General features: G+C 41.0%; 1 protein-coding gene and 1 long non-coding RNA gene across 3 annotated transcripts in view; both read left to right on the top strand.

Annotated features, from left to right (window-relative positions):
• The window catches only part of LOC106784821 (UPF0489 protein C5orf22 homolog), a 435,726-nt gene that overhangs the window by 76,534 nt on the left and 334,791 nt on the right, over positions 1 to 24,401 (top strand). The gene's annotated exons all lie outside the window — the stretch shown is intronic.
• LOC106784823 overlaps positions 17,855 to 24,401 on the top strand; it is a 62,946-nt gene continuing 56,399 nt past the window's right edge. For both annotated transcript variants that reach the window (XR_001381453.1, XR_001381452.1), the window contains exon 1: positions 17,855 to 19,416. This is a non-coding gene — a long non-coding RNA (uncharacterized LOC106784823). The remainder of the gene's footprint in view (positions 19,417 to 24,401) is intronic.

Genomic DNA, 24,401 nt, shown 5'->3' with positions numbered 1-24,401 from the left:
TTGTGAGAATTGTATATAGAAAAGTAATAAAGACATAGTTTAAGACCACACACGACTTCACGTTATTATCTAGGACACTAAAATATTAGACCGAAAGTGTTTACCTAGTTTTCTCGCTTTTGCCAAAGAAGGAAGAGTCACGATCGCGAACTCTTTCAACGACAAGCGACCGCCGGCCTAGATCTTAATCGTCGTTAGGGAAAGGTCGGCCAGCGTGGGTGTCAAAAGAGCATGGTGTTCGAACGATATCGCGAAAGAGCGATCTTGCTTGGTCGTTTCGTAGCGCCCCGAGCTGAATATAAACGGGATTTCCTAAGCGACGTATTTATTGTAACGCTCCTTGCTCGGATTAATAACTTCCTCGCTTTTCTCATCTTTCAAAGCGCGTTCGTTCTTTTTACGAGCGAAACCGTAATTCTTTACGCTCGAGATAGCAGCAGAAGACTTCTGTTTTCGTCATCTCGATCTATCTATTTCTTTCTGTTTATCTGTAAGAGTAGATGAGAATTGTAAATCGAGGACAAGACGAGAATGAATGACCTGATCAGGTGATCTAACAATCGCTAAACCGTAGCTAGTTTTTGTCTCCTGTTATCCTGAATGTGCGTGTTGTTGCATTACGATCGGTAGAGAGATCGTTGTCTCGCAACATGTTCTTTGCACGCGATTATACTCGTGATTCTCTTTTGCCCGAAAATATCGCTTAAATATTCGAACGCCTTGTTCATTTCTTAGATCGTTTCGTGAATCATTTCGTAAGTCACGAAATATGCGTAGATATCGTTCGAGGGATCTAAATGATGTGCGAGCTCGTAACCTTCTAAAGTAGCGATGTAACATGAGAAAAATTTAAAAAAAAAAAGAAAAGAAGAATAAAAGAGCGAAGGAAAAAAGAAGTGACGAAAAAGAGAAGAGAAAAAAGAAATATATATATATAGAGAGAGAGAGAGAGGAAAGGGTTTAACACTTGTTTCAGGCATGCGTATCGCACTTCCAATTTATTTTATGCTCGTCGGGGGATCATTACCTGCGAATACGTTCTACTATCAAGTTAATAAGCGTTACCGTGGCCGTTCGATCGTACAAGTATACGAGCTTACGCAAAAGGAACGCGCGAAGGAAACGCGTTTTCTTGAATCCCACGCTCCCTTCTCCGATTACTTCTTAGTGCGTTACTTATATCTGTGTATATATGTCTCGGATATTAGAGAAGGAGATAGATAGATGTAACGTCTGTAGCTGTTCTAAGCGCAATCAGCTATGCTATGCGCTTTTTAAAATATAAACGCGAAAAGTACCTTCGTCCTGGTCGAACGAACGGTCTAATAATTTCTCAAGATATCTTTCCTTACTGGAAATACATACGTAACAGAGTTGGTGACGTTTAAACGAAACCTATGATTTATTTCTACCGCGTAAGAAACGTAAATCGTAAAACGATTCGTAGATGTTTTAGGATAGTTCGAATTAATCCCCAGTGAAGATTTTTCTTGGTACCGAAATTGTCGATGTTATTCAAAGGTATGCTGAACAAAATCATTTTGTTTTTCTAAGATCGAAGGAAAGTAACGAGATATTTGTAGTACCTGCAATGTCAGCCAATACTCCCTCTTTGGTTGTTGGAGGGAACGGCGTAATAGTAGTCATCCTCCTTTAACTTAAATCACGTCTACATGCACGCGACTCGCGGGATCCCGTCGTCGTCGTCGTCGTCGTCGTCGTTGTCGTCGTCGTCGTTCTCCAACGAGCGGCTCCTTAGCCGAGCATAATGACGCAATAAATTACACCACTTTGTGAATGTAGTTAAAACCACTATTATACGCCAGTATCCATAACTAGTTGGACTTGGAAAAGAAAGGGACGAAGAAAGAAATATAAAAGTATGGGGAAAGGGAATAAAGTTCCGTTGGTAAAAAGAAAAAATAAAGAAAGAAAATAGTGATCCTCATAAAAGGACAAATTTCCGTTTCCATTGATATTTTCTTATTCAGGGTGGGACGACGGTGCGAGTACGACGAAGTAGTGTCAACAATTTCGCATTACGAGCCGTTAGAAATTCATGTTTTATTTCCGTTTCAATTATTTAACAAGTCGATCGAGATATCGTAAGCATCCGTGTGAGTAAATACGTAGGAGAATAATGATGACGATCGAGCAGTCCCGACGTGAAAATTAAAATTACTTTAAAGGCGTATTTAATAAATGCCTCGGGCGTCCTCCCACACGACGAAGGACGAAATAAATCATGAAGGATCCACGCTCATAGGCGCCGAGCGCGTGGGTGTTCGTTCTTCGAATCTTTGCTATTCTTGCCTTTCTCTTCCTGTTTCTTTCCTTTCTCGAATTTAGCTCAGCCACTTAGCATACGGTTCTTTCATATACAATCGATCATTCTTTACAGCGAATACATAACACTGACTATACAAATTTGTATTAATTTACAGTACCAAGTTAGAGTCGAAGATTCTTCTTTTAAGTTGACGTTTTAAGATATCTGAACACGTTAGTATAAAAAAATAGCGGCGTAATAATCTAAGGAACGAAGTCATAAGTGATCTCGATTTATTGGATTTTGAAGAGATTCACAAATGTTGCTTTATAAAGTAATATATTTTGTATGAAAGGATTCCTTTTGTTTGAAAATTTTCGAAGGTGTAATTTTTCGACGTCATTTTTCGTAGTGTAGTTATTTCTAGAGTCGCCATAGAGATGCCTCGAAGATGATATGCAAGGAAGCAATGCGAAGAGAGATCCTTGGGCGAGCTGGAATAATGGCGCGACATATTACGCCATTTTGTAAGTGGGGCCTTGAGAGCGCGAACTCGCCGGCAACAATGCACCATGTAGGCCTCCGCTTTGCGCTCGCTTGCTCTCTCTCTCTCTCTCTCTCTTCCTCTCACTATCTTTTTTCTTATTTTTTATCTCCGTCTTTTTCGCTCTCTTAGTCTCCTTCCTTGGCGCGTTCCCTTTCTTCAGCCGTCTCCTCACGCTACTACGTTCTTCTCGTGTGGGTGCGCCAAACGGTATGTCGTAAATGGGTTGAGACGAGCTTAAGGTGCTGCTGGGATAAGCATCGATGCATTAGCGAAGATGACTTTATTCGCGCCAACCTGTCGCAAGGTAGCCTCGACTTTTCTTCTTCTCGTTCTTTCTATCTCTCTTATGCATACGAACAGAAAAAAGGAAAGAGAAATAGAAAGACATATATATCTAAGTATAGGTACTTATATACTTCTATCTCTCTCTCTTTCTTTCTTTTTACTTATATTTCACATTCTTCTTAACTCGTTCTATCCCTTTCTCCCAAGACACCCATCGACAAAGATAATGATAATGAGAATGATGATGATGACGACGACGACGACGACGACGACGACGACGACGACGACGACGACGACGAACGATGACGAGCACGAGAATAACGCCTTGCTCGATCCAAGACTCTTTGCTATTATTCCAATGTTAACCATGTCTCCGTCGTACCGTTGATAGTCGCATACACCCGGCGTTTATTGTTACTCGACGAGAAAATCGCTGATAGGAGAAAGGAGACCGATAGATCGATCCTTCCGAGCTGTATGATTAGAAACCTTTGAAGGAACGCGTAATGAGGTTCCTTTCGATGGATACGCTTACGAAACTTATTCTTCTTTTTCTTTCAACTTTGATTCTCAACTCTGGCAAGAGGAACAGAGAGAAGGAGAAAGAGAGAGGAATAAAAAGAAATAAAGGGAGAGAGAAGGTTGGTATTTAACGTCAAACTTCTTCAGTCGGCTTTCTTTGTGATCTTTGATCTTTTCTCCAGGGCAGCCTTTTGTATCTTGTATTAAATTCATAAATCCTCGACGTCTCGGTTCGGTCGAAAATCCATCTTTTTTCCGATCGAGGTCTTTCTCGATGTTGCCCTTTCGAGCATTAACGAGAATAGCAGCTTCTATTTATTTCTTTCTCTTCCTCTTTCTCTCTATTTAACGAAGAGCCGTTACAATAGTCGCTTGGCTATCATCTATATTCGTATTCATTACGGGCCTATCATCGCGCCTCGTAATGTCGAAGGTGTCTCATCGTTGAGTATCATGGAAAATACAGCCGTTCCGGGTTCAGGTGGGTCCGGGCATCAATGCCGAGCATTGCGATTCAACGCGGCGCATTAGCTTGATTACAATTACCGCGAGTTAGCTAAGTGCCAGTAGTACGTTTGGAATGCTACATCGAGGCGTCCTGCCAACCGCGTACCTGCCTATGGGAACTCCGTGAAACGTGGAAAAGCTCGAGAGAAGTTCCAATACCCTGCGCTTCTCTCTGCGCAAAGGGAATTACTCGCGAACTGGGGAGTAAGTTTCAAAAGGACTAACATCGAGTGAAGGAAGCTTCGAAATTTTCAACAGGAAAGGAAATTATACGTGATTGGAATGATCTTGAAAGGATATTTATATATTTCTCTCTCTCTCTCTCTCTCTCTCTCTCTCTCTCTCTCTCTCTCTCTCTCTCTTCCTCTTTTTTTCTCTTTTAGCTAGAAATTAATTCCTGACCATTTTCTTCCAAAGAACTATAGAATGAACTGACGTTTTCTCGCACGTTCGAGCACATTCATGGTCAACGAATAAATAACGCGATAATGTACATATCTATATTCGTGACGTCATTACCAACGCCGTTACCGTTAACGAGGACGACGTCAGTTTTACGAGAAATTACCGTTCGAGAGTGGCACGGGCGCGGTTCTGAAAGCATATGTAAAAATATGTAAATGAGTTGAGACAAGTGCCGCAGCTGTGCCACGCTCTCCTTTTGATTGCTTCGCGCTCGTAAAGCAACTTTACCGAGCTGAAATCATTGTTTAGTCTTGTCACGCCCTCTCGGTTTTCACTCACTTTTTCATATATAGTACTCTCTTTTATTATCGCAGAGTACGAGTTCTTCCTTCTCTCTCTCTTTCTTTTTGTCCATCTATCCGTCTTTTTCGTTAGTTCATTTTTTCTTCAACGTTTATGAAGCTTTGCTCTACGCACCATGCTTGTTGTTTATTCCTGACGAATTTCCATACGCATTTTGCATTCGCTGCGAAATCGAGAAACCGACTATAAAAGTCGACTCAGAGATGTAGAATTCTCCTGCTCGGAGATCAGTTTCTGTTCGTTGCGAGCTATGATAATGCTCGTTTCCGAGCGAGTTTCATCGCGATACTCAAATCATGATTACATTTTGTTACGAAAAAAAAATATATAAAAAATGTAGCCATCACGTGTTTCTCGTTATATGATATTTATGTTCATTTTCTAAGCTACGTTGTATGAATTTGTGTTGAATAATTTTACGCGAATAATCATGTTGAAAGATTTAGATTCAAAATGAGAGATAGAAGGGAAGTAATCTAATAGGATGGGTGAATAATCGTAGAAAGACTCTTTGGATAAAACGATTATTTCCTTTTATTCATAGGTCAGCACTTAGACGACGACATCTTTGACCGAGGCGGACTATCGCGTTAAAACCTTCTTCCATCATCCGTAGAACCTTCCTTCCATATCTTCGTCGCGACAACTTAGCTACTTAATCGTAGCCTTCGTCGCATTTTCACTGCTGCTGCTGCTGCGGGGTTAATATCTTTCGTTCGGTAAATAAGAGAGAAGAAAAGACTTTATCTTCTTTATTTTTCATATTCTTATTCTTCGCGTTTTCGATTACTCGGCTTGACCTTGCGTTGAGATTATACAATTGAAAGAGGAATTATTAAAATAGAGGTAAGAGGAAGTGAGACAAGGTGTATCGAGTAGCGGATGAATAACGACCGAGAGATAAACGGAATTGGTAATATTTTCAGAAAATAATGTATTTCGAAACTGTTTGATCATACCTTTCTTTTATTTTACTCATAGATAATTTAACATTAAAATAAACGATGAGTTTCTTCGTACGATACCACGACCAGGTACGACGATTTTGTTCGTCTTTATCTTTTATTATAGGATATGATACTTCACTTGACTGTTTCGAGTGACTCCCCCCAATCAGTTATTGTGTGAAAAATGGTAAAGGAACAAAGAAATGAAGAAAGGTTTGGTAGGGAAGTCGTAAGGTTAGAATCTATCGTCGAAGTTCCTTTTCAATGTACGATCTTATCGAGTTTATGGACAGAGGTGAAGTTAGTTAGTAGTCAGATAGAATAGCCGGAAATCGAAAGAGATGGGGCTAAAAGGCTCGACTAGGCTCGACAAGGCTCGACTGGTCTCAAATGACTTTCCTATCGTGCATATAACTTGAAAGTGCCATAAATGATGCCGAGCTATGACGAATGTTCGACATGATAATGTATAGTGTAGTGCGTATTTCGTTGATTATTATTTTTTTAATAGAAATGTAGGTAGTCACCAGCAAATATACGTGGTATTTGATACGCCCTGAATGTCGTCTTAGACAAGAAAACGTGACACTCTTTTTCTTAATGTCTCTTATCACCTATTTCTTCTTAACTTCTATCTCGTCCTTTTTTCAAGCTTCAGCTTTTAAACGTAGATGAATAATGTTTTTTTTTTTTTATATACATACACGGATAGCGTTGTTTTCGTTTATCCACTATTTTATTTTCTCTCTACCGTAGATAAGAGATAATACAATTGATAATTATATGTTATGATCTAATTAATGCGCGATATTGAATGAAAGCGTAATTACAAGTCGCTCGAATCATAAATTCTTATCTGATTTCTCTTATCTGTGAAATCACATTAAATTATATGAAATTATGTAAAATTAGAGCTCGTTGTATCTTTCGACGATAGACGAATCTTCTTCCTTTTCCTGGATCTACTCTCCCAGGACTACTTTATCCTCAGAGAGGTGGAGGGAAGGGGTTAAAGCTTTCACCATTTCCCTTCCTTCTTATTTGGCGCTGACTTCGTCTACTATGGCTTAGCAAGTGGTTCCCTCTGCGGCGAAATTTCGTACCTTTCGTTCGTCCTGCGTGAACTTCTTGAAACGTCCTGTGTCGAGTTTCCGGTGATATCGAATTATTGGAAAATAAAGATAAAAAAAACGATAAAAATGTTTTTTCAAATATGTTAGACACCAAATGAAAAATCAAACCGCAACATTTCCTGTTTAAATTCTTCCGATACATATTTCTTTTTTCTTTTTCTATATACATATATCTACAAATATTTTTGATCCTTGCTCGTTCGAAAAATATCCTAACAGGAATCTTCTTTTCCATCGGGATTATGCGCTGAGATAAGAGTTTTCTAATTCAGACGTCAGGACGTGTCACGACGATCCCGTTAGCACGAGATTAAACGATCTAACTCGATGATAACGTTACGTTATAGTAGACGTTACGTTAATTTTAACGTAAATCACGTTAATAATTACGTTAATTATAATGCAAATTACATTATGCATTATAATTAGAATAATCGATATGCGTATCGTCGGTGAAAATAAATAACTTTTGATAAAAATAGTATAGTATATATAGATACTTCGTATTTTTTTGTAGAGATAAAAGCCTATAAATACAGAATTCCAAATAAAAAAAATTAAGCAAATATATAAGTACAAGTCTATGAAGGGCGAGAGAGAGAGAGAGAGAGAGAGAGAGAGAGAGAGAGAGAGAGAGAGAGAGAGAAATGGGTAGTGGAGGGGTGGTGAAGAAACGAAAGGTGGGGGGGGGTAGTAGAAAGGGTTCGTTAACGTAGAAGTGGCTGGTCGTGGCGACACTGAACGGCGGAAACCTTTTGACGGTCCTTCAAAGACGTCCTACGCGGGTCCTCTGCATGGCCCTCTGCGAGGGAAACGCGCAAAGCCCGGTGTGAAAGGGCCTTTAGAAAGGTTGTGCGTTAACGGTTGCTAGCGTATGCGCGCGCGGCTTCTCTCCTTTGTTTAATTACAATACGCTCGGCGTATGGAGCACATAGACGGGGTAATTATTGGTTACAATGAATAGGAAAGACCGGGCTTGTCGCTTTACTTGCTGCTTTTTTTCTCTCTCTCTCTCCTTCCCTTCCTCTTTTTTCTTTTAGCTTCGCTTTTTGTTCTAGTCTTCACGGTGCAACATTTGGTATCCGTCGGACGGGTGCGTAAGAGTGCACGAGTACAGGCCTCGCAATGCGCTCGCCATCATGGCTATTACGTAGCCATTAATGCCACTCGACGATGTAATTTGCTTCTAACCCTGGACAACCAACCTTCCTCCCTCTCGATTCTTTTGCTATTGTCGTGTCTTTTCATTTTTTTCTTTTTTTTCTTTTCTACATATAGGTAAGTAAGTAAGTACTTAGTTTGAATCATCTCTTTACGAATCTCTTGTACTTCCTCTTGTTCTCTCTCCTACTCTCTCTAATACTTTTTATTTTTTCATCCTAGTCTTTTTCGTAGATCGTATTGCAATAGAGCAACGTCCAAGAGGGAGTTTTACGAGCTCGAAGATCGTGGCAAAATGCGTCGCTATAAATTTTCCGTACGAGACGGAGAGTGGGAAACTACGAGGTTCTTCGTTCGAAAAGAGGTAGAAAAAGCGTGTTGCGGTTGTACGGAAGTTTCAAGGAAGGGAAATCGTGTTCGCTCGCGCGCGAGACAGAATAAGAGAGAGAGAGAGAGAAAGAGAGAGAGAGAGAGAGAGAGAGAGAGAGAGAGAGAGAGAGAGAGATAGATAGAAAAAGAGGACTGTTTATCTTGCTACCGGCGGTACGTATCGGTCAATATGTGCCCAGTCTCTTAGCATACAGGCTGCATACGTAGGTACATAGGTTTCACCTCCAGTTGGCCGTAGGCCGAGAGACTCGGAGGTGGTGGAGGCTGCGCTTGCCTGTGGACTGCACATTACGTGGCGCATTATGCGCGTACACAAGGAGCCTTATCTGCGCGAGCACGTCCGGGTAATTTAGTCCACCACTGCTCACGGCGATGCTTCTTTTCTCTTGCCTTCTCTTCTCCCTTTTCCCTCAACCTTTTCTACTCATTCTCTTTCCTTCTTTCCTTCCTTCCTTCCTTCCTTCCTTCCTTCCTTCCTTCCTTCTGCCTTTTTTCCTTCATCTCATCTCCCTCCTCTACCTCCTTTTCTACCTTTTTTTCTTCTTTTATTTTCACTATCGACCAAATCCATTTGCCTGTTTAAAGAGTGCACGAGAAAGTTCGACTCTTTTGTTAAAATAACATTTTTCTCTCTCTTTGCTTCTAGTATATGTTATATATATATTATAATAGATATAATATTAACTGTAACAATTATTTTGTTTATGTATATATGTATTGTACTGATATGATTAATATCTTTGTTAAATAAGATGTATCAACAATCAATTAGGAAATGATGGCGAATTCATTCTATCCGTTCCATCTTACGTTTTACGATCAATTTTATTATCCTTTAGTCGAACTTTTATAATTGTCATATTTTTACCGTTGTTACTCTGTTGAAATGGAAATCCCACGAGGTCCATCGAACAAACTGTAAATCGCGTCGAATTATTCGTAACTCTTCGGGGTGCATCGTTAGCAAGTTCGTGCAGGTGTTTTTACTTGGTTGCTTGCTCTTATTGTTAGTCGAACGCTAAAACCCTAATACCTTTGTCGCACGCGAGAAAAGTGATTACAATGTTAGCATACTCAGAGTCTCATAATGTAATTAAATTCACTCCGTGAAAGAAAGTGTGTACGGAGGAAAAAGAGAAAAAGAGAAAAAGGAAAAAAGAGAAAAAGAGAGATAGAGAGAAGTGGCAAAATTGCTGACGTAATGGTGTAGCCGGTGGTAAATAATGATACAGCAAAATATCAAACGGGCATATCGGTTTGTTAATTGGAACCCGCCTCTAATTACCGTTACGACTGCGTATCGTAGCCCATAGCTCGATGAATATACATACATACATATATCCACAGGTATATGCACAGGTAATCTGAGAGCGCAATGAATCAACTTTTTACGTTTGAATTTATATTGCATAAAATAAAGGGCCGTAGGTTGTTTTTTCTTCTCTCTTTCCATTTCTCTTAAACTAATGTTTCGATCTCTTTTTTAAAAAGTTATTATTAACAGTCAACTGACTATAAATTAAATTTTGACTGATTTTAATAAAATTAAATTTCGATTGAGTTTTTAGATAATAATGTGTTAGTATGTATTTATAATCGAAATAGATACATCTTTGCAAGTAACTATCTATGTTTGTCTCGAATTTTGAAGCCACCGATCGTTCAGATTAATGCTGATTCCAGTGTAATGTAAATTAGCGACACCGTGGTGAGAATTGCTACCGCTCTTGGCCTTGATTTCAATCTGAATGGTTATCCTTCGGTAACTTAACTCGAGCCGTCAACGAGGACAATTAGCGTACGAAAAGGAGGAAGGCCCTTGTTAAGAACTTTCTTTTACGATCGATGAATCTTTCGAGTTTAAGAATGTCATTGTGAAATCGTTGACTGGATAGATATTATTTCGTCCTTACGAACTATAGAAGATTATTCTTATATTCCTCGACAATTTTCAATCCAAAACAAGAGATGGAAGAATGAAAACGAAAGGCAGACGTCGTCGCTTCGTTATATTTACGGAATAATACGTGGTTTACCTACACAAAGAAAGTATAATCGTTCTCGCGGAATCTCATTAAATCAAAGAGCATACGGATAATTTACGTGGTAATTATCGTTCTTTCCGCGAGGATAAAAATAACGAGTTCGAGCTTGGAAAAATGAATTTGCAAACAAGCGGGGAAATGGAGGAGCGCGTAATATATTTGCGGCTACGTGTATTGCACAAAGATAAAGGGGGTGAGAGAGAGAGAGAGAGAGAGAGAGAGAGAGAGAGAGAGCGGGGAGGGGGAAAGAAGAGGGCAAAGCGGACAGTGGTGGTCAAACGTTTGCCCGCAGCACTACGGTGATTGATATAAACGCGGCAGCTAACGAAGCGTGACGACGGTCGATGCCGTGACAGGCGGAAACTAAATTTTTCCCTTTTTATTTTTTCACTCAGCGTGTATCCTAACGCACTCGGCATTGTTCATCGTTGACGGCTTTTGCACTTCGGAGTGAGAGCGTGACTCCACCTCTTTTCCTTATTTCTCTCTCTTTCCCTCTATAACTTTCTATCTATCTTTGTCTTACTTTCCTATTTTTCTTTCTCCTTCTTGTTTTGGTTACCCCTTCTAGACGCTGATACACTACCGTGCTGTCACGCGCATAATGCCGCGCGTTTAGCATTTATATCTTTTAGGCCCCAGGTATATGTTCTCGCATAATTAGCAGCAGTTTTTATGCACCGCCGTAACATTCAACGACGTAAAAAGAAAAGAGAAAACGGTTAAGTTAGATCCCGCTCGAGGGTTACCTACGTGGCTGCGTTTTTTCTAACTAAGAACTACCGCATGCTTCTCTCTGTCCCGCGTCTACGATTCGTAGGACCCTAAGGCCCGAAAAATTCTCTCACAGGGGCAGCCGTCGATCTGATTTGCATGTCGAATGAAATCTCCGTAGGACACGGTACATATGTATGTATCCTTGATGTATACTCGACACCCTTTTTCGACTATCTTTTTACATGAATTTCTCAGGGAGTATGATATATAAGGGAGAAAAAGAGCGACAAATGTGAAGAGTATGAGAAAAAAGAAGAAGACTATACGCTCTTGAGTTGATTACACTTTGTAATTACAAAAAAGGAAAAAATAGCAAATTCCTTGAGAAAGAAAACACGAGAGAAGATCGATTGAAGAATCTTCGATTTCCGTCCCGTCGTTTAGCTAGAATAAAAGCGATAGCTCAAAAATAGTGTAATATAGCGAACACGCGTGCCCTCTACTAATGTACAAGAGATCCTTCGATATCCCGATCATCGATCATCCATTATTAGATCGGCACCCTCTTTACCGTGAGCCCAATACGCCCATAAATTCCATTCTTGTGCGATCCACCTTGTACGAGGGCGTGCAAGAAGCCAACGCGCTCGTCTAGTACGCTCGATCAACACAATAAGAAGAAAAAAATAGTTTTGCTCTCACAAATCGATTCAGGTACGTACGTATAATACGTACCTGTGCGTCCACAGAAGAGAGAGGATGTTGTTAACTTTTAAAGCCTCTCTTCTTTTACCCTTTATTTTTCCATTTTACCTCTTTCTCTTGTACTCTTATAACCACCAGACGCCACCATTTATACAATGCTTCTTCGACAATCGAGCCTTCAAGCCTTTCTTTCTCTTTCTCTCTCTTTGACCTGCCAATAAAATATACGATTACACGAATAAGAGAGAAAGAAAGAACTCGAGTGGGGATTCATAGATCATCGATCGAGAATTTGGGCCTCTATCCTTGTCTTTTTACCTTCCCCCTCTATCCTCTGCCCCCTTGAATGGAAAACGACGTCACTTAAACTACATAAAAAGGGAGGGGGTTGCAGGTCCCACTAGAGCGTTGTTCGCGAGGGTCTTTCATTTGACCCAAGGGCGGGCAAAGCATCCAACCCCCTTTTCAGGTTCCCCAGGTGGAATATCGTGCTAGGAGAGAGGATCGGGTACTTGATCAGTTTCCCGTCAGTTTCCGGTGGTGACTCTCACCAATATGTCTCGCAGGCTTTTCTTTAGCTCTCTTAGCAAATGTATTTACTGTTTTAGCGGAAAGTTTAGTGATTTATGCAACGACCTACTTACAATTAGATTCATGCATACGAGTATATAGGTATATACACGGTCGGTACATATACAATAGCTACTCGTTGATTCGCATTAACGAGCAGCGAAACAAATACTAACACTGAATCATTGCCTCTGGTAAAGCTTAACCGCTCGAGATTGAGTTATTAACTAGAAAGAAGTGGTTGAGGTGGAAGAACGAAGGAGAAGAAGAAAATGATAAAAAGCAGGAGGACGAACGAGAGAGGAGGAGTGCGTGCAAATGGAGTAGGAGGAAAAGAGGAAAGAGATAAAGCGAACGAGCGTGCGAGCGAATCCTGTTAACCGGTCGAAATTAAATCTCCATTAGAGCGAGAATGTATGGATTATGAAGATGTAGAAAGACCGGTCGAGACTCGTGGAGAATGATAGTAGAGAAAACTGGAGGGGAAAAGGATGAAAAAAAGAAAATGAGAGAAGAAGAATAAGGGGTAAGGGGGAGGGGGAGGATACATACAGCAAAGTTGCAGTCTTCGAAGTAAAGAGAAGTTGCAAGAAAGAAAGAAAGGAAGAAAAAGATAGAGACACATAGGTAGAAGGAAGGAATGAAGGAGTGAGTATAAACAAGGCACAGAGGTTTATCGCGTAATAAGTGCATGATCGATGCGAGCGTATAGACGGTGGGGAGGGAAAAAGTGGCGGGGGTGGTGATTAAAGGGGAGGGGAAAGGAAGAAGGAACGGGACGCCATATTGAGTGGCGCGGCGTGATCGTATTCTATCGAGTCGTTGCAAAACTCATTGTCAGTAGGATTTTAGAGAAAACGTACGGCTTCTAGGACCGCCTACTACTCGTCTTTTGCTTATCCTCTTGCTAGCTACTACGTAGCGTATGTATACACTTACATACTTCTCCACCTCTGATTATTTCCTCCAGCTAGAAACGATCGGTGTAACCCGACGCTCCAAGCTTTGAATCTACGATGAGAGACCTCGATTTATGTGATTCATAGTATTTACGTGGCCCAAGTTTGCATGCCGATTCGTTTCTTAAGTCGATTAAATCGTCGTCTTATACTTTAGTCTACGAAGAAACAGAGAGTAAGAGTGGGAGAGACTCGAATTGTTAGAGTATTCTCACATCAGCTAACAAGGAACTCCTTGTATTCGTTAAGCGAGTGAAGCGCGAGATACGCGTGTAGGTATGCCTTAAGGATTTTATTCCAAACGCGCTATACACGACGTATGTATGTGATTAGAAGACTCGATGTCTCCATTCTCCATGCCTTGAAGTTTCTAATTGCAATGTTTCTGATCATTCCCTATTTGAATTTTAATTTACTTCATGGCTACGATGTTTTTCCCGGAATATTGACAAATTTTACTATCTATTTAGCCGTATTTTATCAAAGAAATATGCAAGAATATTTACAGTACAAGATTTAGCTGATAAAATATCGTTGATGGATGAGATTCTTTTGTAGGATCGTTCAATAACTGTTACAAATGATTAATAATGCGAGTTCCGCTACTGAAATAGTTCGATCGCGATAAATTGAAATTCTCATTATCAGCTAGCAACGATCTATTATAACGATAACGATCCTTTGCTTGTTGCTAGATGGGGGTCACTATTTCTTTTATGAAACAATTTGCTTTTCCTTATTTCGCATGGTATTATGTTATGTATATTAATGAAATTGATCTACAACTTAATACAAAATGTTCAGTTTAGTATTAACCAAATTTTTAATTGAAGATAACGACGAGTGTTTTCTTCATTTCAAATTTGAAGGCATACGTGTCATCGTTATAGCGTATCGCGTAAACAGCATGCGGGATGGATCGCAGAGGGATTAATGGTGAGGAATAATTTACTCTTTCTCTCTCTCACTCTCTCGATTTGACCGTAGGGATCGCAATCGTGAAGGGGTGAATGTCGACTACCAGCAGCGCTCAAAACCGGTTAGAATTCTCCACAGGCACCTGAATGGATACCCAGATCTAAGTGTACGCGTATCGAAGCAATCTTCCAAAGTAGGCACTCGCTCTGGCAGCATGGCTTACCGGCACTTTCCCATAGACTCACTTATATCCCGTGGGTATACTTACCACTTGAGACGTCTGTGTGCACTTAACGCTCGCTTTTCCGTATCCGTCGTTACCCGTTTCGTCTCCCACAAATTTGATATTTATCCCCGGCACCAAGAATTCCCTTGCGAACTTTATCGACCGATTTGAGTTGTTGAGCTTCAGTTAGGTAGGTTGGGTGAGCCGAGAAATCGAAAATAGATATGACTCTGAGCTAATTCGAGCACCTATATGGATATCGGAATCTACTTCTACTAATCCTTCGAATAATACTAATCGCGTTGGTATAAGCGTTATGGTTACTCGACACGCAACGATGCTTGAAATTGCCAAGCTCTCGAAACTTAAGCTCGAAGTGTGTATCTATCTCGTTATTCATTGAATCGCTCCTCGCGACTATGTTTGTCTTTCATTTATCGTGCATAATCAAGGGTTGGTTAAAAGTAGACGATGTCGTCTCAACGAAGGAGATGTGAAAGTCCATGTAATTTTAATTTCTTCTACGTGACTCTCTGTTTCCTTTCAGTATTTGTATGTAGATACTTTGTATAAACGTGTGCGTACAGGTGCTCCCGTTGCATTGCACGCGATACGAGCGTGATTCACGTAATCCATTCTCTTACAACCTGTTTGGTAGAGGTCCTGCATCTTCGTGTCCATTGTGCTCCTCTCGTGTTATCGTTGAAGAACAGGATGGACGTGTAGAAATGAAACCGAGTCTCTTTTTTTTTATTGCATCCGTTATACCTACCTTACCTACCTACCTCTACCTACCTACCTAACTACCTCTTCCTTTTTTTACAGTACTTCTTTATTTAATGAATTTATCAGGTTAAAGTTATCTTTTTATATTGAGAGATCGTTTAATCGAACCTTTAGAAATTCGTTTTTGTCGTCATGTTTTTCGGCGGCACCTTCAACGTTCAAGCTTCTGAAATTTTAGTATGCTGACGTAGCGATGCTCGTACCGATTTTGCCTTCGAAGAATAGAGGATACGATGATTCAGTTGTTTCTTACCTGAACGATCGGTTGACTCTTACCAAACCGGTCTTGCTCTGGGTCCAGTATTCTTGCTGAGAAATACCAAGAGAAAAATCTTTTCTAATATCTGTAATAAAAAAGTATTTACAAAGAATTTTTCAATCTCTTAAGTCCAGTTATATGTAGTTAAAGTGTGATTTTAATTATACTATTAATTAGAGGAAGATATCATAACACGAGAAAGGGTTTTGAATCGTAGAAGCGTATTATACAAGTGGCTTTTTGATCTCGAACTCGTTAACGAAGTTTGTTGCCCTACTTTCAGCCCTCTCTTTAGGGTTAGAAGTTTCACTAGGCAATTCTCTTTCCTCATAATTTTAGCCGTTCTTACCAAGAGAAAGAGAAAAAAAGAAAAAGAAAGAGATATGAAAGAGTAGAGAGGAGAGGAGAGGAGAGGAGAGGAGCGCAAAAGGGATAACAATGAGAGGGAAAGAGGGTTGTGGAGAGTCGAACTACCTCTGCGATCAATACGGTAATGACGGCCGCGCCACACGATGTTACTATGCTAAGCGTTTCGATGTTTTATGCTCGCGATTATGCAGCACCCCTTGCTTTTTTGAGCTCTTTGAACCCGAATCACGACGGAGTTCACCCTTATCATTTCCCTTCTTCTCATTTTCATCGAGCGTCCTCAATCTGAGGACATACATATATATATACAGTAAAAGAAGAAAAATTCATATTTTATTGTCGGGTATTGCATTCGTGATGATTTCAATGATTATGAGGCGACGATGATATTCTCGTAGTAATAGTTCTTCTTTTATTGATCTATCATCAAAACGTTCATTGGAAAAGGATAAAAGGTTCGCAAAATAAAAGGGAGAATCGTTATAGCGACGGCATTGACTTCTTGCCTCGAAAAGAGGAAAAAAAGAGGTGGAGAGGGTGATATAGAAGAAGAAGGAGCAGATGATATTCGATATCTTCGAGTCCGCATAGGTCGATGCATCGAAGAGACGGATGTTACCTGCAAAAATGAAGGGAAAAGGGAGGAGGAGAAACAAAGAGTACAAAGTCGTTTTACAATGTCATTCTTAAGAAATGGAATTTGTAAAAATGTGATACCTGATAACTAGCTGTTCTCGACAAGTCGGTGCTAATGCTATCAGTCACTTTCAAAGTCGGTATCTGGATGTCGCGAGTCCGTCCTCGTCGTTTTCCTCGTTTCGCATTGCGTGGCTGCTTCAAACGAACGATAAAACTCCCTGCTTTTTACGTGCAATCAGTCGAAAAATTACTGACCTCCATACTCCCTTTTTCCTCCCCCTACTTCTTATTCCTTCACTTCATTTTTTTTCCACCTTCCCTTTTTTCTCTTTTCGTCTACCACTCTCGTTGGTAGCCGCTTACCTCGGTGCACCCCTCACACGATTTTCCAATAACTCGTTTACTATCCTTTCCCTTCGGCAACTGAAGTCTCCTTTTCTCTTGCTACCTTTCACCCCTATGGACCACTCTTTGGCAATCTCACCTCGTTACCAACCCTCGACTTCCTAACTGTTATGTCTATATATTCAAAGAGACAAAGCAGAAGAGTCGTTTCGTCGGTTGCATTTAAACGACATTATTATACCTGGTATGTCAACTAATCAAAACGTTCGATTCCTCGATCTTGACATTATCATCGAAATATCGATCATTCGACTCCTACTCTCATCTCTCTGCGACTACGTTTTCCTCTTTTTCGAAGAAACGTCGTAAGAGAAGACAAAGGGGGGAAAGAGAGAAGGAAGAAGAGGAGGAGGAGGAGGAGGAGGAGAAGGAAAGTGAGAAAGCACGGGATTCAAAGCGAGCAGTTCCATCGGTTAATTTTCTGCCAGTTCACCTTTATCGGTCCGCTTTCCTGCTCAATGACGAAGGTTTGGAGAAGAGCGAGCAGGAAGAAGAAGAAAGAAGGAATATAGAGTGGAAGAAGGAAGGGTAAAACGGCGGGGACGATCAACGAAATCCGCATGCGCCGTTCCTGGCGTTTTACGGTGGCAGCAGAAGTAGCAGCAGCAGCAGCAGCAGCAGCCAGGAGCCAGCGACGAACAGCTAGCGGCAATAGCAGCAGTAACAGCAGCAGCAGCAGCCGGCAGCGCCAGCAGCAACTAATAACCAAGAGCAGCGCAACAGTGGCGGCAGTAGAGCAGCACCAACTAAGACCGGGGGCGTCTCAAAGCCCCCTTTTCCTTTTGAGGGGGAAAGCTCGAGAAAGAGGACGCCACTGCTAGGGCCAGAGAGAGAGAGAGAGAGAGAGAGAGAGAGAGAGAGAGAGAGAGAAAGAGAGAATGAGAAAGCGAGAACCGTGAAGGGGAGGAGGAAGCAAATTAATACGGGCGGGCAAGAGGGTCCAGCTAACGAACGAACCGACGCCAAGTCTAGTGTCGACCAGCGCCGCGACGCCTTGCAATCCCACTTTCTCTCTCTCTTCCGCTAGCTTGATCGTTCTCATCCTTGTTTCTCGAAATCCATCTCGAGACACATACATATTATTATCTACGATTATTACGTATATCGTTTCTTCGCACACGCGTCGTTGATTTTTTTTCTAACGAGTATTTCGATCGACCTTCGTCGATCTACTACTCTTGAGAGATAGAACTCGTACGTCGGTTGTTTTTTTTTTTTTTAAAGGCACACGTTCACTCACGTCGATTAAGAAAATGACATCACACGCGTTACGCGGTGTTTTGTGAACGAAGGGCTTGTTGTTTATCGGATTGATACTTTGGATTTTGGCGGTGACAGTGAGAGATTAGAGCGTTCTTTTTGAGTGTTAGCATGGATGATTTTAATGGAGGCCGGTGTCGAGCGTGATTCTAAGGGATTTTTATCGATAGCTTTCCTTTTTTTCGTTGTTTTGTGAAATACAAAATTAAGGATGATCACGTTTCAACGTTAAATTGTTTTCTCTTTTTAAATGATTTGTTTATAAACTTTCAAGTTTGCTTTAGTACATATTTGTTGAAGAATCGCTTCTTTTTCCGGGAAATACAATTTTTCAATTTTGTATTTTCCTTTTAATCGACTTTCTTTAATCCGGATTATTACCGACGTCGACGGTACGTAGTTAAAATATATCGACTGATTAATTAAACGATTAAAAGAGGAACGTCCATGAAAATTAGCGACGAAACGAGCGGACGATTAAGATTAACAGAATAATTAGTAGATTTCTTCTCGTCGCGATAATCACGATAAACGATAGTTTCTCTCCTTTCTAAGAGCTGGCTCTGCCCTGTGCTCGATCTATTTTTCTTCTTTCTTTTTTTACATTGCACCGACATTTTGCAAGTAAACGTCTATCGAGATTGGAATCACACGCAATTTCCATACGACTCGACTGTGTTGATAAATGGAGAATATATAGCACATGTTCTTTTTTAAATAGCTCCTAGTTCTTAGAGTTGTTTGCGATGCCGATTCGTTAGCGCGGAAATCGCTGAGAACTCGCGAAGGAGAAGGAGAATCGGAAGGAAACGTCACGGTGTTGTCGCTTTCGCGAAAACGAGTCACGAGGATCGAGCCGATGCTCGCTTCGAGACGTTCTCCTCGCAGTCTCATTTTAATTAAACGAAATTCCGCGTGTAACAAAGGGCGGCAAGCCAGCCGGATAATTCGAAAGGGCAGATACGTGCTTCCTGGTTGGTCGAGTCGGTGGATACGGGTGGTGGCGGCGAGGGAAGAGGGTCGACGGAGGTAGGAACCGGTTCCAGCTTTCCCCCGGGGTAGCTGGGTACCGTCGAGAGATCTTGGTGGAGGGAGAGTGAGAGAGAGTGAGAGAGAGAAAGAAAGAAAGAAAGAAAGAAAGAAATAGAGAAAGAGAGGGAGCTCGGACGAAAGCGAGAGAAAGAAAAAGGCGAAGAGAAGAATGAGCGTGGATGGGAGAGGCTCGATGGATGAAAAGAGAGAGAGAGAGAGAGAGAGAGAGGGAGAGAGAGGGAGGGAGAGAGAGAGCCTCCGGAGTGGGATCGATAAAGGGAGTGTCGGCACGAGAATCGGGCATGAGGAACGCGAGGGTGGCCCTCGCCCTAAACGATCACCTTAAGCGGGTCAACGCGTTCCTCGTCCTCTACGAAAACGATAGTCTAGAACGGCTTCATTAACCTCACGTACTAGATGCTTTTAGAATAAAATTGGAAAGATCTTCCTTAGGAATATTTTCAATATGCACATTTCAGATATTTCTCTTTAATCATCGATTAAATTTCATTAAAGTTTCATTGAAAGCTGAATAAGAAGCAGTTCATACTAAAGAAGTCGTAAATTTCGTGTTACGGCTTTGCAACTAGAGAACTCTTTGTTCTCCCTCGGGCTCTTGGATTTTATCGCTTATTCTACATTTATTATGACGGATAACGTCGCCGTTGAAGTCGGCGTCTTTACTTTTTCGTATCTTCAAACGAGAGACCGATTGTTGTAAGTGGTATAATTTAAAAAGTCGGAAGAGCGTGTAAAACCGTTCGCTTTTCGTCAGAGCGGAAGCTTAATAATAATCCTCGATCGTCGTTACGGAATCGTTATACTTTGTTATTACTGCGATGCACCGTTGGCATGACGCGTCCACGGCCTTTAACTACCACGCTATTCATTAACGTCGACCGAATAAATTTATTGTACTTTAACGCGAGGCGTTTACCTTCCACGACATAAATCCATTCGATGCCCTCCTCCTTTCTCAGCGACTTCGTTTCTCTTTATCCCTTTCTTTCTCTCGTAAACCGGACTGTCTTATGCGTTCAGGTGAAGGGAACGACGCAGGTGTTTCCTCGACAACTTTTCGTGACTACGAAATATCTCAGGCAATTCGTCGCTAATGAATTTATTTCATTTTAATGGGTAAGAACATGAAACGCTATCAACAATTGATACTTTATATATATTTTCATTGTTACGAATGAGTTTAGCAAATTATTTTCAGAATCGATCGTTGAAAATCGTTTTTGATAATCTGGTTAGCGATCAAAAAATCGCAGGACAAAAGATTCTTCCTTGCTGAGTTGAGTTATCCCTACGTGACACACGGGTCGCGTTATCTTGCAGGCTATATGAAACAAGGGTGGAATTTCGAAGGGGGACGAGTAATCCTTGTAGGCGGATTACTTGGGATTTTTCTTGGCTTTGGGGTAAAGAAAGGAAACGAGAGAAAAGAAGCATTTCCTTCGAAGGAGTATGCTCCGTATTCCTAACCAAACCCTCGCTGATGACACATTGTCTTTCCTTCGGCTTTCTTCTATTTTATTTTCTTTACCTTGTGCGAAAAGAGTACATGTTCGCAACAATCTAGAGAAGATCGTTTTTCGTTTCGAAATAAAGTATGCATCTAAACAAAATAATTTCAATTCTAAACCGATATTATTTTTATAAGATAATCGACGTTCTATCGTGATATATAATAGCGCTAAATTACAAGAAAGAACAAGATCCATTTGAAAGGAAATATAGCTCTGTTCTCCCTCTCATCCTATCCAAGTACCCGTACCCTCGAATTTTATCTCCCGCTTTCACCCACGCACCTTCCCAAGGCATTGGCGCGTGTGAGCGTAACGCAAGGCACTTTGCCTTTGTACTCATACTATCGAGGGAGGCGCGGTTTATAATATGATACGCTCTCACCGAAATAATGTTCCTCCAGCAACCCCACCGACTCCATCTTTCCTCTTTTCTCTTCTTTCTCCTCGCTTTGGTCTTTTTCTTCCACGGAGTTTCTCATCTATCAACAGTTTTCTTTTCCCTCCTCAGGCCTCGCTTCCTCTTTCCCTCTCGCATGCCGTACGCTTTTCCGGGCAAGATTTATGAAATGGTACTTTGTACGGTTCCATTTTAGCGTACGCCTCGATTTACTCGGTCGGAGTTGCGTCTGGGGCCTCCCGACGTCGTTTTATTTCGAAAGTTTTCTTCTCCTTGCCGCTACGAAGATGAGAACGAGAGAGAGAGAGAGAGAGAGAGAGAGAGAGAGAGAGAGAGAGAGAGAGAGGGGCAGAGAGAGAGAGAATGTACAACTCGGGCACGCCCCTACAGGATGTCTCAGAAGTCTAATCTCCCATCCACAAATCGACGCCGTTAATCTCTCCTCAGTGTAGGCATCATCTTGATGGACACACTGCTATGGTTTTTTCTTAATTATTTCTCTTAACGATGCTGTCGAATTTAAAACCGACTCTCTTTCTCTTTTAGCCCCTCTTTCACTGTTTCTCTCCATCAGTCTCTTTTCCTCTCTATTTCTTGATGTCTTCCGAAAAACGTGTTTCGTAAGTCACGGACCGTTGCCGATTGAAATATTTCCTTGGATCGGTGCCATTATCGTTCTTGTCTGTGGGCTAAAGCAGCTCACGCCTTTCGCTCATAAGATATAGAGAGAGTTTATGTTTATTCTACTTACTAATCTTTTCGCTCGTCGGTCTCTTTATTCGAGCGAGCATATCTATTTATTCACTACCTACGCGTTATTTTACACGGGAAAATATGCTATCGGAGTGGTAGAATGTAAAACAATCCTAGATTGTGAAGATATTTCCATCGTTAAGGTATTCAACGTTTCAAGATGATTTCAAAACGTTCAGCTATTCCAAAAATTTGAAAGTCACGAGCGAGACGTCGACTTGAGAAACACGTTTGCACCATTTTTGCCAGTATTTTCAGGTACTTTTCCATTTACTTTGTTTTTTGTACTCCTTTTTCTTCTTCTTTTTGACTTCAGTCCATTACGTTCCCTTAGAAAATCATCGTTGCGTTTGTACGCCTTGTGCGTGGCACGCATGTCCAAAGAGCCCTATTCGAGATTCACTCAAGTTCTTTTCAGGGGTTGGTTGAAAGTCTTTCCTCGTGTGAGGGAAAAGATAGTATACAAAAATGGATGGATTCTTAGAGTGCGGATACGATTTTAGCGCGCCACCCTTCGTGCCACCCTTCGTGCCACCCTTCGTGCCACACCCACATCCATCAACTTAAAATCTCTCGATTTTCAAGCTCATCCTTTTTCTTCTTTTCTTCAAAAAATCTTCTCTCTCTCTCTTTTTGTTTATTTCTTTCGAAACGTTCGTCTGTTTCTTCGAATCTTACTTTAGTTCGTCTTTTATCGTTTTCTTATATCTTATTTTTCTTATCTTACTTTTGTAAACGAGATTCGAATAATGACGAGAGAACTCCCAAGGAAATCTTTTATTTCACTTCTCTCTTTGCTGTGTGTCGTTTTCACACGTTAGTCGACGAACATAAACGTATACTTACTGTACACTCGTATCGAAAATACGTTGTACTTCAAAAGAGTTAATTTCGTTGGGTAGGCACGTTAAAGTTTATAGTCCTACGTTAACAGAAACGCAGCCGTATTTCAAGTTTCATTTGGTTGTTCGCGATTCGCTTTTGGTAAGTTCGTTAAACATTCGAATATACTCGCAATGCCATCGCCAAAAATGGAAATTCGAATATGCGTCGGTTTTAGCGAACATATGTGGGATATTAAAACTCGAAATTGTAATAACAGCTTTCTCTCTCTTTATTTTCTTATTTTTTTTCACGAAAAAGAAAATACAAGAACTATGTTAACGCGTTGTAGCAACCTACTCTTGTCTGGGTAGAAATATGTAATCGTCGATAAGCATCAACATAAAGAATAAATGCAAACGAATCGGAGAATAGAGAGAGAAGGCTGTTTAACGTTTAATAAAATACGTACCTATCGAGCTATGTAATACTTATGTGCATCGCGTATCGCATGCTTACCGCACGATCGTTCGGACTCATTTTATCGTACTTTATTCCACCTATACTCATTCCGTACGAAAATATCTTTGTGAAAGAATAGCAGCTGATCGATCGTGTCGGTACTTTATGCTCGCTTTATCATCGATTTTATGGAAAAGATCGATTACAGTTTCGATTGTAAATTAGCATTACGCCGAAGGAAATGAATGGGTTTTTCTACGTGCGTTGAGCGTGTCGAGATATGGTTCTTGATCGTGCAAAAACGCTATTCTATGTAGCATTCAGTTTCATTTTTTTCTTCTCTCTATATGTACCTAATACTTTCAATATATATTGTGTTAAGTCTCGTAGAAGTTATCTTAGACGGTAACCTTCGAGAAGATATAAGGAAAGGCGAGAGGTAAAAAGAGAGACACGCAGGCGTTCTGGCACGTGGTGCAAAACTCATATTTATCATTAACCTCTGGTAGCTATGGGTAATTAAAGCTGTTCCCCGTACTCTGATCCAGATATTAATTAGGCGTTCGCGGACATCTTTCAACGACGGGCCACCACGTCGTATTGAGTACGCTTTGCGTTCCTTACTGTAATAAAGTTGTGTTTTCATCATTAATCGTCGACTGGCAGTATGCCCTCTCGCTCCTCGTTTGTGCGCATCGTTAGCAGCCCGTCTAAATACAGAAGAAGGAAGTCGCGTGAACGGACGTGAGTACATAAACGTTAGTATGTGAGGACGATAGGGCAGGTGTATTCGCTTGCAACAATTTGTCGGTCGATTCTTTTACGGTGCCTTTTAGGGCTACGCTCTTCTCTCCTCTCCTTTTATCTTATTGTCTCTTCTCTTCTCTTCTCTCCTTTCTTCGAGCAATTACGAAACGTACTTGAGGAATCAGTCAAACGACCGCTCGTTCCGTCACCTTGTCTCGTTTGCCAAGAAAAATATTTTAAGGCGAGGTATAATTAAGGACCAAGGGTTA

Source organism: Polistes canadensis, unplaced genomic scaffold (assembly GCF_001313835.1).
Source record: "Polistes canadensis isolate GaletaPanama2010 unplaced genomic scaffold, ASM131383v1 scaffold_41, whole genome shotgun sequence".
NCBI lineage: Eukaryota > Metazoa > Arthropoda > Insecta > Hymenoptera > Vespidae > Polistes > Polistes canadensis.
Note: the sequence above shows the minus strand (reverse complement) of the source record. Positions and strands in the feature narration are given on the sequence as shown.